Consider the following 12,298-nt stretch of genomic DNA (forward strand, 5'->3'; position numbering starts at 1 on the left):
TTATTTAGTTATTATAGGAGGTACCTAAATGTCTCAATTAGAACACTATCTATTGTCTTTTGTTTACTATTTCTTGGAAATAGGAAAAGTTAAAAAAAATAAGCATAACAGATTAAATAGATGGTATTTATCTGATATATATATATTATAAAATCATGGATTTTTTTCTTGTTATTTACATGTCAGAATCCAGAAACATCTCTTCTTTATGATATTTTAATTTTCCCTTTCTCTGAGTTGAGAAATGATCTTTCTTCAAAGACCTTATTGGCACACCCTGGGGTGTGTGTGTATGTGTGTGTGTGTGTGTGAAGAAATAATCAAAGACTCTCAGATGTGTGCTTTTAGCATGGAGGTGCATGGTCCTTAACTCTCTCAACTCTAGGACTTCTAGCTTTTGTTATGATTAATTTCCCCCATTTATTTATTCCCTTTGTTTTTAATCCTTACTATTTCTTATTCTCTCCTTTGAACTGTTTCTCTTCTACATACATTTCTCGGCCTTTTTTGTTCTACACATTTGCATGATTGATTCAACTAGATTCTCTCCTCTAATTAATTCTTCATTTATGATAGAATTTTTGAAGTTCCGAGAGCATTTTCTTATTTTATTAATGTTATTTTTGTTTTACAAATAGCAGGCTGCCCTTGGTTTCCTGAGAGCAATGATTAAGGATTGTAATTAGAACTTTTCAGATTCTTCTTTTATAATGCACTTAATCTCATAGTGCATTGTTTTCTAGTTGCCTTGGTCTCTATCTTGGATACTAGAGACCTCTGTCAAATGTGTGATGACTTTCTGTTACTTGTCCATTGATAAGAGTGGAACACTGATGCGTATGCAAGATTGGGATCCATTGGTTAGTAGGCTTTACCTTCAGCAATCAGGCTGTGACCTGGCCATTTTTCCCAGTAGAATTTGTGAGCTGCTAGAATGGATATTTTCTTTTGAGATGGTCTAGGGTAGGCCGTATGCCCAATGTATTTGAAGCCAAGAGGAAGAGCACACTGGTAGGGTGGAAGGGAAGTAGTTCTCATCACTATGTGTAATATATAAGACTTTAATTAATCTCTCTGATTTCATATGACATCACCTAAGGTCTGAGTCTGAAGATGATCAACTCAGCTTCTTCTAAAGCAATCTTAAGTACTCTGCTGAGATTGGGGAAGGGTACCTGTGCATTATGTGAGAAGGAGGAAAGCTTTGGAGCTCTCACAATGTCCTGAATGAGCCAGTTTTCTTATTTTTCAGCTCCATCTATGCTCCTGGTTATCCAATTCTGGAGCTTTTTTCAAGTTCTGAAATAATAATTGGTTTGCTTCTGTTTGTTTTTTCAATACCTTGAGATGAGAGCTTAGAACAATGCAGATGAAGACTATCAATGCCCAGAAATGGATCCACATCAGTGCCCCAGGAGAGTCAGATTGTAAAGACTATAATGCACTTATCAAAATGATTCCATACCGTGCCTGTCCACAGCCTTTTGTCTCCAAGAGGCAAGGCTATGGTTGTGTAGTTAGGGCACAGATAGTCCTTCCAATGTTGACTTTCACTGACTGTAGTGCCATTACCTTCTGCGAAACCCACATGTAATCAATCCGGACAAGGCTTTCTGCAGGAGTGAAGAGGAAGTCATACCTAGTCCCTGACTCCTCCTTCATTCTACCCTTCCATTTCTTAAAAATTGGTTGGTTTCAGTATGGCTTTCTATACACCTTGCTTCAGGTTAGCCCTTCCCTCTATACCTTTATTCTCCATGCTTAAGCCATTTTGCCCCAGGAACTCTGCCTGTCTACTTGCATTATTATTTATAATCTACTATCCCCTCCCCAAGTCCCTTTCTTGTTTCCTGTCTTCTTATGCTCCAAATTAAATACATAAAACAAAAGATGAGCTAGGTGGGCATATGAGATAGAACATATGAACTTTTTCTCTCTGGGCCTGAGTTACATTCTTTAGTATAATTTTTTTCAGTTAGATGCATTTACATGCACATTTCATGATTTCATTTTTTGCAACTATATAGTGTTCTGTTATGTATATGTAACACATCTTTCTTATCCATTCATAAGTTTATGAGCATTTAGATTGATTTTGTTCATAGCTTTAGTGAATAGAGCAGCTAGTAAAAGAAAATACAATGATGAATTATGTGTTCCTTGTGCTGTTGTTGGGTTCCATGCTCTGCAAATGTTTGTTAGGTCTAGTTGAGTTTTAGATTTACTCTTTTCTTCTGGACCTTGTTTCTGGTGTTCTCTTATTAAAAGGATGGCAGTAATACCTCCATTAGTGTTGAATTATCTATATTTTCCTTTAGCTATGCTAGTCCCCCCACCACCAGGGGTTTGCTATGTTTTTAGATGTATTTATAATAGTTATTTCTTCTTGATGGATTGCCTTTTATCATCATGTAATGTCCTCTAGAAACTTTATCTTGTTTCATATTTGTGTCCCCCCTAGTTCTCATGTGGCTGATGTTTAACTCTCCATTCTTTACATTCAATTGTTTTAGTCATTTTGGAACCCAATGTATCTATTGTAAATGGTATATAGTTGGATCACAAATTTAGCTTCTTAATATGTTAAACATGTCTGCCCCTCCTGTCCCTGCAAGTTCCCCTTGGTCCCTACAAATCTCTTTTCCATATTCATGACCTTTTGTTTTAAGTCCTACCAAGTTTAGCCTGGGTTGTGTGTGTGACCATGGATTTGGGCCTTACCACTGAAGCCTGGGGGACTCACCAGTGAACTGAGGACTGGATACGGAGCCTCTTCCTCTCTCATGGTCTGTCACATGCCAACATTTCAGCAGTGATGTTAGTTAGGGACCCTCTAAACGTTGTTCCATCCATGGCTAACTATTGGTGCTGCTGTGCATTCATGACTGGCATGACTGTGTTGTGCTTAGAAGAAGGCATTGTCAAGCACTTCTGCCTGTCTTCCAACCCTTCCATTCTTTCTGGCTGATCCATGAGCCCTTGAAGGAGTAATAAAATCCATTCTTTAATGTCTGCCTTTTGACTGGAGTGTTTAATTTATTTAAATTTGGTGTCACTACTCATAGCCTCAAATCTATGTTTGTCATTTTGTCTTTCTATGTATCCTATGTCTTGATGCTCTGAAATGTCTTTCTTTATGTCACATTCCAGTTTCCAGGGCATCACTCCAGTTCCTTGTTATTCATTTACCTGTGTTTGAAGTTATTTTCTTAGTCATTGCTCTAAGAGTACTCTCAACATTAAATTATAGCAACTTTGTTTGGATCAATGTCAACTTAATTTTAACAGTACATTGAACTTCGCTGCTTTTTCTTAACAATGCTGGTCTTTTCTAGGCACTTCAAGACGTTGTACATTACATACCCACCAACATAAATATATAACTGTTCCTTTTTATGGTGTCTTTCAAATAAGATATGGGAAGAAGTGTTACAAATAAGCAATGAGACTAACTTCTATTGCCTATCCAATTAGTAGTTATATTTTTCATTTATTTTGTTGTGAGGATTTGAGTTAGTATCTTCCCGAAGGTCTAGAACGTACTGAGGTCAGGTCTTCTAGTAAGAGATTCACTCTTATTTTGTTCATTTGGGAGTGTCTCACTTTTTTACTTTGAAGGAGAATTCTCAGTTGACTTTTTTATTATTCCATAACCATGATTTCTCCCTCCGCCTTCCCAACTCTGTTGTCAAAATTCAGCTGTTCTTCTTCTAAGAGTCAATGAACATACTAGGTAGGTTTTGCTGTTTCCACGAGGCTCTCTTTGTCTCTGGTAGGTGGTGCTGACTGGTTTTATGTCAACACGACATAATGGAGAGGAGGGAACCTTAATGCCCCCCATGAGTTGTGCCTGTAGACAAGTCAGTAGGGCGTTTTCTTAATTAGTGATCGATGGGAGGGTCCATCCCATTGTAGGTGGTGCCTGGTGCTCCTGGATTCTATAGAAAGCAGGTTGGGCAAGCCTGTAAGCAGCACTCCTCCATGGCTTTTGTATCAGCTCCTGCCTTCATGTTCCTGCCCTGTTGAAGTTCCTGCCTGACTTCCTTCAGCAATGAACAGTGATGTGGAAGCACAAGCCAAATAAACCCTTTCCTCCCTAATTCGCCTGTGGCATGCTGTTTCATCACAGCATTAGGAACTGTAAGACATAGATTGATTTTATGTATCTAGTTAGGGATGTTATGGAGTTTACTTGAAGTTTTCTGAGCCTCTTGGATGTGTAGATAAATATTTTCTATTAACTTTTAGAAATTCTTTAGACATTTCTTCAGCTGCTCCCCTCACTTTTTTCTTCATTTCTTTTGAGACTCCGTTACACATCTGTTGGTGGTGTGATTGATAATGCCCATGACCTCTGACCCTCTATCTTTCTCCATTCTTTTCTTCAGACTGGGAGGAACAATCTCAAGTGACCTATATTCATGTTTGCTGATTCTTTAGTCTGTTCACATTGGCTATTGAATCTCTGTGGTGATTTTTTTTTACTATAATTATTCAGAAATTTTATAGCCAGAGCTTCTATTTGATTCCCCTTAAGTGGCCCTGCTGCCTATCACATAGGCAAAAACCCAAGAATTGAAGAAATCTGAGAAGACATTGGATGAGCATCTAAAATATCTGTCTTCTATCTCATCTTTAGACAGCAGATCATATAGATAGAGGATACAAGGAAAGTCATTCCAAAATTTAGGTCTACCCCTCCGGTCAGGTGGCCACTCACTCTTGCCTCTGAGATTCACTGTGCTGGCTCTTTTCTCTGTTTCCCCTCCCGACCTAGCCTGGTGTAGGTGGTGGTGATGGGAAATGATGGTGCGATGATGCTGGTTCACAGACACCAAGGCCTCTGAGTCTTGCAGTTTCTCCTTAGCCAGTCATTTGGATGACATCTAGGATGAAGATTAACTTTTAGAGAGCAAACCTTTATTAATGTTTACTCATAGATTCCCTCCTAAAGAATGAAGCACAAATGCATCCTTTTAATATAGGCTATGCAGTGACCCTGCCATTGGGCCCTCTCCATTTGTTCTGCCCAAGGTTTAGATCAGTAGGAGAGAACTTGACCAGTAGACATTAGGCCTTGGTTTCAACTCCCAGCCACACACACACATAATCCCTCTACTGATGCTCCATATTTAGCAAAACACCTTACCATGCTTTCTGTTAGCTCTCCAAATATGACTCCCTTTGTCCTTTGAACAAATTTAAACCAGTGTTCGTTAATATTAATGTCTGGATGTCTTCAGAAATAATTTCTATTAGCTGGTTATGTTCATGTGTATGAGTCATAATTTCTTCATGTGTATATTTGCTGTTGAGGGTGAGATCTTTGAGTCACGTAATTGGGCAGCACTGGGGGTCAGATCCTGTGGTCCCCCACTCCCTGAGATTTTTGTTGCAGATGTCACTGTTTGGTTAGTACTTTTCCTGAACCAACATTCTCTGATATACGCAGCCGCTCCAGTCTTGCTCAGTTCCCTTCACAGATGGCTCATGACTCTACAGCAATTGCCTTATATCAGCAAATGCCTTATATACTGGCTTTTGCTGGAGGCCTGCCTGTATACAGCACCAGCGCTCCAAGTTTACAGCCCCACCTTTCCCTTCCCTTCCTGCTAATACAGAGCCCAGATAGGTGAAAATTCGGGTTTTTCCATTTCTGTTCTGACTATGTATAAACATTTTAAAAGGCTCCTGTGAGCCCCTCATCCCAAACTGCAAGTTTTTGGGTAGCTGCTTCTGTGCCCCGCTTGTCCTCACTGCCTGAAGCAGCTACAGTGTTAAATAATGGCCACCGATTGTTCTTGACAAACGCTCCCTGGGGACAGAGGCCTTCCATGCCAAGTAGACTCTGAGTCAGGTTAAATAAGGGATGGCTACATGGATGGCCAATGTTAGGGAATTGTTCTGCAGGTTAAATGATAGCAATTGTTTTGCAATTGTATTTTCGGCACTTCCTGCCCCATCTGTCTCATCCAGGCTCACCAAGATGCCAGTTTTCACTCTGGTGGTGGAGGTTTTGGTTTTCAAGACGAATGAATACAAAGCAGGGAACCGGGGATGGCACCAGGGCAGGTTGATACACCACCCAGCCTGTTGTTTTTAATTGAGATTCATCTGTTTTTCTGGGATAAATGCCCTTCAGATCATTGCAGGCCTGTCTTTAATTAACCAGCTTTGAAAAAGCCGATTCTGGCATTTTTGGCAATGTTCTTTCTTAGTGCTTCAGGAAAAATGGCCTTTTCAGAGGTATTTACTCCAGCATTCCCACGGACATCCTTCATTCTGCACAGTTGCAATAGCCAGAAGTTTTCTATGCAAAAGCCTCTGAGTTACATGGTGAGGACAGCCTAGTTGTGACATCTCTTCCCCTGTTGGCCCTCGGGGTTGGTTTGCTGGGCTATGGAAGTTCTCTCTCCTCACTGTGCCGTATATATCTTTTCTAAAAATTTGCTCTTGGCTAACTAAAAATGTTGACCTATTTAGACCACAAGGGACTTTTCTTTATTCAAGGATATCTGAACTAGAATTATATCAACCACGGCACAAAATTATACATTTTTTTTTTGAGAGGTAGTCTATTTTAGACAGTTATACTTTATACTAAATTAAGGCTATTTGACACATAGAGGCCATTTTTTTTTTATCCAAGTATGACTGAAGGATAGTCAAATACATAATTGGTTAGCAAGTTTATGTTGAGAAGTTAATTATAAATTATGTGCACTATTATGTTCAAATCAGACACACATTTGGAAGAAAATATGATAAGTAGTATGCATATTTTTTGGTGTAATTAAGGATCTTGAGACAATCTTGGGTTTAGGGTAGGCCCCAAAAGGCAGTGACATATATCCTTATGGAGACAAAGAGAAGGATATTTGTGAGACACTCAGAGGCAGGGAAGAAGGTCATATGGAGATGGAGATGGGATGGAGTTATGTTGCCACAGCAAAAGGATGACTGAAACCGTAGAAGTTGGAAACCAACAAGGAAAGACTCTTCCCTGGAGACTTAGAGACTTTGGAGGGAATGTGGCAACAGCTGGCATCTTGACTTTTGACTTGCATTTTCCAGAATTTCAGGACAACAGATTCCTGTTGTTTCAAGCCACCCATTTGTTATGACAGGCCTAATGTAATAAAGACAGGCTTACAGTATGCCATTCAGGTAACATCTAAAGTCTTGAGCTTTCAGATGTGATCATTTAGGATGTGAATGTATATAGAAAAAATAGTCCAGGACCAGAGAAGGAGCCTGGAAGACCTCAAGTGACAGGAGAGACACAGAAGTCATGGAGAAGTGGCAGAGGGCCTCATAGACATTGTATTCTAGAAGCTTAGACAAAGAGATCATAAGAAGGATGATGTTGTTGGTTTTGCCAAATTCTATAGCAAAGTTAAGGAGTATGATATGTCGGTAGGTCAACCAGGTCTACAGCTCAGAAACTATGAGGAAGCCCAATAACCCAGTAGAAGTAGAACATGGGTGCTGGTAGCCACAGGGTAGTGGCATTTCTCTTATGATATAATGAAGTGGCCTATATTCACCCAAAAGACATAAAAAGGCAGGTGCCATATTTCTTTGCTTCTCTTCTTTAGCCAAGTCTTCACAATCCATGTTCAACCTTGGATCTAAGCTACCCAGAGTGCCATGGAGCTGATTCCACGTGTGAGCAGCCTTCTCCACTCTCTATTCGCTTCCACTGATAAGTTTAGGGAATTTAGTGGTAAACGGAAAGAAAGCAATATTGAAATGACCTATGTCATCACTATCTCTAATCTTGGTACGTATGCCAGAATTTTAGGTTCTATGCTAATGGAGTTGGGACTGGAGAACTGGTCATTGCATTTGGCACATAAAAGTCCTTGGTGATATTGACAAGAAGGGTTTGGTAAGAAAACATCCGTAGGGTTCAAGAAATGTTAAACACGAGGCAGCAGAGGCAGGGATTATAGTTAGCATTTTCCACGTTTACTGTACACAGGAGGAAGAGTGCAGCAGCAATGGTGGTGAAATTTGAAATGTGAAAGATAGGAGATGTTACACCATCCCTGTGTGTTGATGATGGGAATGATTGACAAGAGAGACAGTGATGGGGTAAATACAGAGAAGGTAAAGACAGCATAAATAGACAAGGGAAATGCTTGACTTAGGGAAGTGGGAATGAGACACAGTGTACCTGTGCGAGTCCTGGTTACAGGAGAAGATTGTTTTGCTTTTCCATCTTAACGTTCTGAAAGGTGAGATATGGACACAGACGAGGGAGGCTCAAAGATTGCTTAGTAGGGAGATGCTTTTAAAAATCACATTAAGTTTGTTTATGATGACTTAAGGGCCACCTCTCCTGATACGCTTTAATGGTTGTATAATAGTGACACTGTGTTTGCCTTCTGTTCAGTGTATGTGTCTGCTCACAGTGGGCATCTGTGTTTTATAGATTCAACTATACCTTAAGTGGGACAATTCATCATAAAGAGACACCATGTTTTGTGGTGGTACTGATTTATTACTTGAACACAAGTTCATTATTCAGAAGACTGTTGCTGTGCCTTTTTATCTTTGGAGCACAGCAGTATTTTAGCATCACCTAGCAAGTTTGTCATCTCTCTAGAGGGCTGTTCAAAGGCCTTATGGAGAGGTAGACAGGTCTGGAAACTCCTTTCATGGTGATTTATTTCACAACAAGTGAATTTCATTTCTGAATTGAGCATGGCTACACATCTTTCTGGAATATAAAATCAGCACATGAAGAATGTTAGACCTCTGGCTGGCAAAGAGGGAGCCATTTTCTCTTGAGATAATTTGTGAATTGGGCAAGAACTGACCTTACTTGGCTAAGCAGGAGGCTAGTTTTGCGTAGTTTGTGGAGGTATGCCCTTATCTGCCTCCTTCTGTCTCCCTCTTTCCCTCCCTCCCCCTTTTTCCTCCTTCCTTCCTCTTTCCTCCCCCTCACTCTCTTTTTTTCTTTTTACTGTCTTCCTCTTTAATTGATGAAAGTTGAAGTCCATGGGTTTTGTGAGCTGATGTGGCCTTCAGCACGACTTAGCACCCAGCCCCTCTGTTGTCTCATGAAAGAGGACCTTAGAGTGCTGAGTGGAGAAGAAATTTCCCATGTCTGGGAACTCAATCAACTCTCATGATAAAATGAATATACTTATAAGCAACAAATGGAGGAGCACTCCCAGCAGAAAACCCATTTTTCTGGCACTGCATTTGTTTCTGCATCTATTCTCTCCTCAACATTGGATTCTCATCTTTATCTTGAAATTTTGCCTTAATTATATGATCAAATTGTAGACATGTAGACACTAGACATGCCAAACTTTACAGAGGAAATCCCATGAGACTTCAACACAAAGAACCACAGGCAACTAAGGAATATTGAAAGTGGAAGAACTCTTCTTCCCCGGGAGAAGCACACTAATTGGTTATCCAATACCAATGAATCAGCCCCAAAACATCCACACAAATAACATCATACAGTCTGAGCTTATATTTAGGAAATATATATGTTTATATATACATATATGCACACACATATATAAACATATTTGCATACATATGTGCATGTAACAATAATTAGTAAAAAAAGAGACCATGAATTTGAAAGAGAGCAAGGAGGGGTGTATGGAAGGCTTTGAAGGGAGGGAGTGGAAGGGAGAAATGAAGTAATTATATTGTAACCTCAAAAATATAGAAAAAAGAAACATTAAATATTAAATAATTACGGTAAGATAGATATCAATTAATAACACTATCAAATTAATAGGTATGAGGATGGATTGCTTTTTAAGGAGAAATAATGTATGTAACATATTTTCACTTTAAGAAATCACTTTTGAGCTTATTTCTAAGATGATTGAAAACTATAAAGTCAGAATTTTTCTTTTACAAATGCAGAAAGGGCTAAGAATATTGGCTAAAATCAAAAGATTTGTGGTTTTAAAAAGATTGTCCACATCACTTCTGTTCACTTATTCATCCTTTTACACTAAGCATTGACTAGGCTTGAACAAGGAAAAAAATCAGGTGTCTGCTCTGTAGACATCAAGGGCACAAAAAACATGAGGCCCTACATTCTCATGTGAACTTTCATAGGAAGTAGATGGATTATATTATTGTTAGACTCCAAAGTCAGAGTCATGTGACATTTTAATGCATGCTACTACTTTACATTGCAGGTACTTTATTTCACATTATTTGGGTTTTATACAATTCTGACAAATTTGCTAAATCTGATGTGACTATCAGTCAGCCCATTTTCAAAGAGCTAGATCATCTCTGGCATTAGCAGCCATGACTAAGAGCAGTGAAGAACTTTCATCCCAGTCTCTGAAAAAGCAACTTGAAAGACCAGCAAGGTTGCCCGATGGGTGTTTCTCAAATGCAAGAAGAACTGAGAGAACCACATCTCAAGAGCTGTCTTCCTACCCTCCATTTGCATTCTATAACACACACACATACATGTACACACACACACACACACACACACACACACTTCTTGCATGCACAACAATGATAAAATGAAAATAAAGGTGAAGAAACAAAAAAAGGAATTTGGACATTATTTAGAGCTGCATGTATGATGGCTAGTCTTCTATGTCTACTTGGCACACTTGAGAACAGGAAGCCTCAACCTAGGAACTGCCTCCATCAGATTGGCCTGCAGATGTGTCTGTGTGGCATTTTCTTAATTGCCAAGTAATATAGGAGGCCCCACTTTAATCCCAGGAGTCAAAACAGGTGGATCTCTGAGTTTGAGGTCAGCCTGGTCTACAGAATGAGTTCCAGGACAGACAGGGCTACACAGAGAAACCCTGTCTCAAAAAAAAAAAAAAAAAAAAAAAAAAAAAAAACAGAGGGGGATTTTTTTTTTTTTTTATTTTTTTGGTTTTCGAGACAGGGTTTCTCTGTATTTTTGCGCCTTTCCTGGAACTCACTGTGTAGACCAGGCTGGCCTCGAACTCACAGAGATCCACCTGCCTCTGCCTCCCGAGTGCTGGGATTAAAGGCGTGCGCCACCACCGCCCGGCTGGGGGGAAATCTTAAAAAAGCATTTGTGTACATATTGTCTTATGTTTGTAACTTTTTTAAATGGACCTCTAGGTTCAGATCCTAGCTCCTATGTCAAAAAGTCTACAACTGCCTGGAACCCTAGTTCAAGTTCCATATGTGGCAGACATACACACAAAGACAATAAAAATATTGACTAAAAACAACAGCAAACAAACACGAATACATACATACACACCCAATGGGCCCAGCCCACTGTAGGTAGTACCCTATCTAGGCAGGTAGACCTGGGCTGTCTAAGAAAGGCAGCTCCACCTGAGCCTGAGAGCAAGCCAGTAAACAATGTTCCTCTGTGGTTTGTGTTTCAAGCTCCTGTCTTGAGTTCCTTGCCCTGGCTTTTCTTGATTACGGACTGTAACCTATAAGCTGAAATAAACACTTTCCTCCTCCAAGTTACTTTTGGTCAGTGTTTTACCACAACAGAAAGCAAGCTAAGACATATCATAGTAAAGTTTTCGTCAGAAAAAATTTAAATAATGTATATTTTGTGCATATTCTATTTTGGTTGGGGAAAGAAGATGGCCATAGTCACAAAACATGAATATATCTGATGGACATAGTCATAAAACATGAATATATCTGGAGTTTGAGAACGTGTGTGTTTGTGTGTGTGTGTGAGAGAGAGAGAGACAGACAGAGAGACAGAGAGACACAGAGAGAGACACACAGAGACACAGACATAGAGAGAGACAGAGAGACAGAGTCAGAGAGACAGTGAGAGAGTTGAATTATTTTAAAAATAAGAACAGAGAAGCAAATTGTGAAGGCACATTGACAATGTAAATGTGCTGTTAAAATGGAACTTGTGGTAGAGAAGGCCAGGAAGATGTGGGTTACTAACACAGCACATCCATTCCTTTGCCACTAGGGGTCACTGTAAAGACATGTGAACTGTTCTGTGGCGTCAGAATCCCGAAACTTAACGTGGGAAAAGAAACACTATTCAAAGACAAGACTAAAAGGAAACAAGCTTAAAATATATTCCTCCTTTTTTTTGTTGATTTAATTGAAAATTAGTAATGTGAATATTTTCTCAGAACTTATCTTTAATGGGTAGATGTGTTGCTTTACTTTGCAAACTGAAAGCAAGGTGATCTTAGTATTACAGAATATTGTGCCATCAGGGCTTTCTTTTTTTTTTTTTTTCAAAATTCAAATAAAAAATACAACTAAAACTGGTCCTGGTTGCACAGGCTAGTAAGTCTGACTGATTGGAGGCTCAGGC

At 39.4% G+C, this 12,298-nt stretch overlaps 1 protein-coding gene across 8 annotated transcripts in view; it reads left to right on the forward strand.

Moving 5' to 3' along the window:
* The window catches only part of Dnm3 (dynamin 3), a 500,231-nt gene that overhangs the window by 134,194 nt on the left and 353,739 nt on the right, over positions 1–12,298 (forward strand). The gene's annotated exons all lie outside the window — the stretch shown is intronic.

This window comes from Peromyscus leucopus, chromosome 15 (genome assembly GCF_004664715.2).
Source record: "Peromyscus leucopus breed LL Stock chromosome 15, UCI_PerLeu_2.1, whole genome shotgun sequence".
Taxonomy (NCBI): Eukaryota; Metazoa; Chordata; class Mammalia; order Rodentia; family Cricetidae; genus Peromyscus; species Peromyscus leucopus.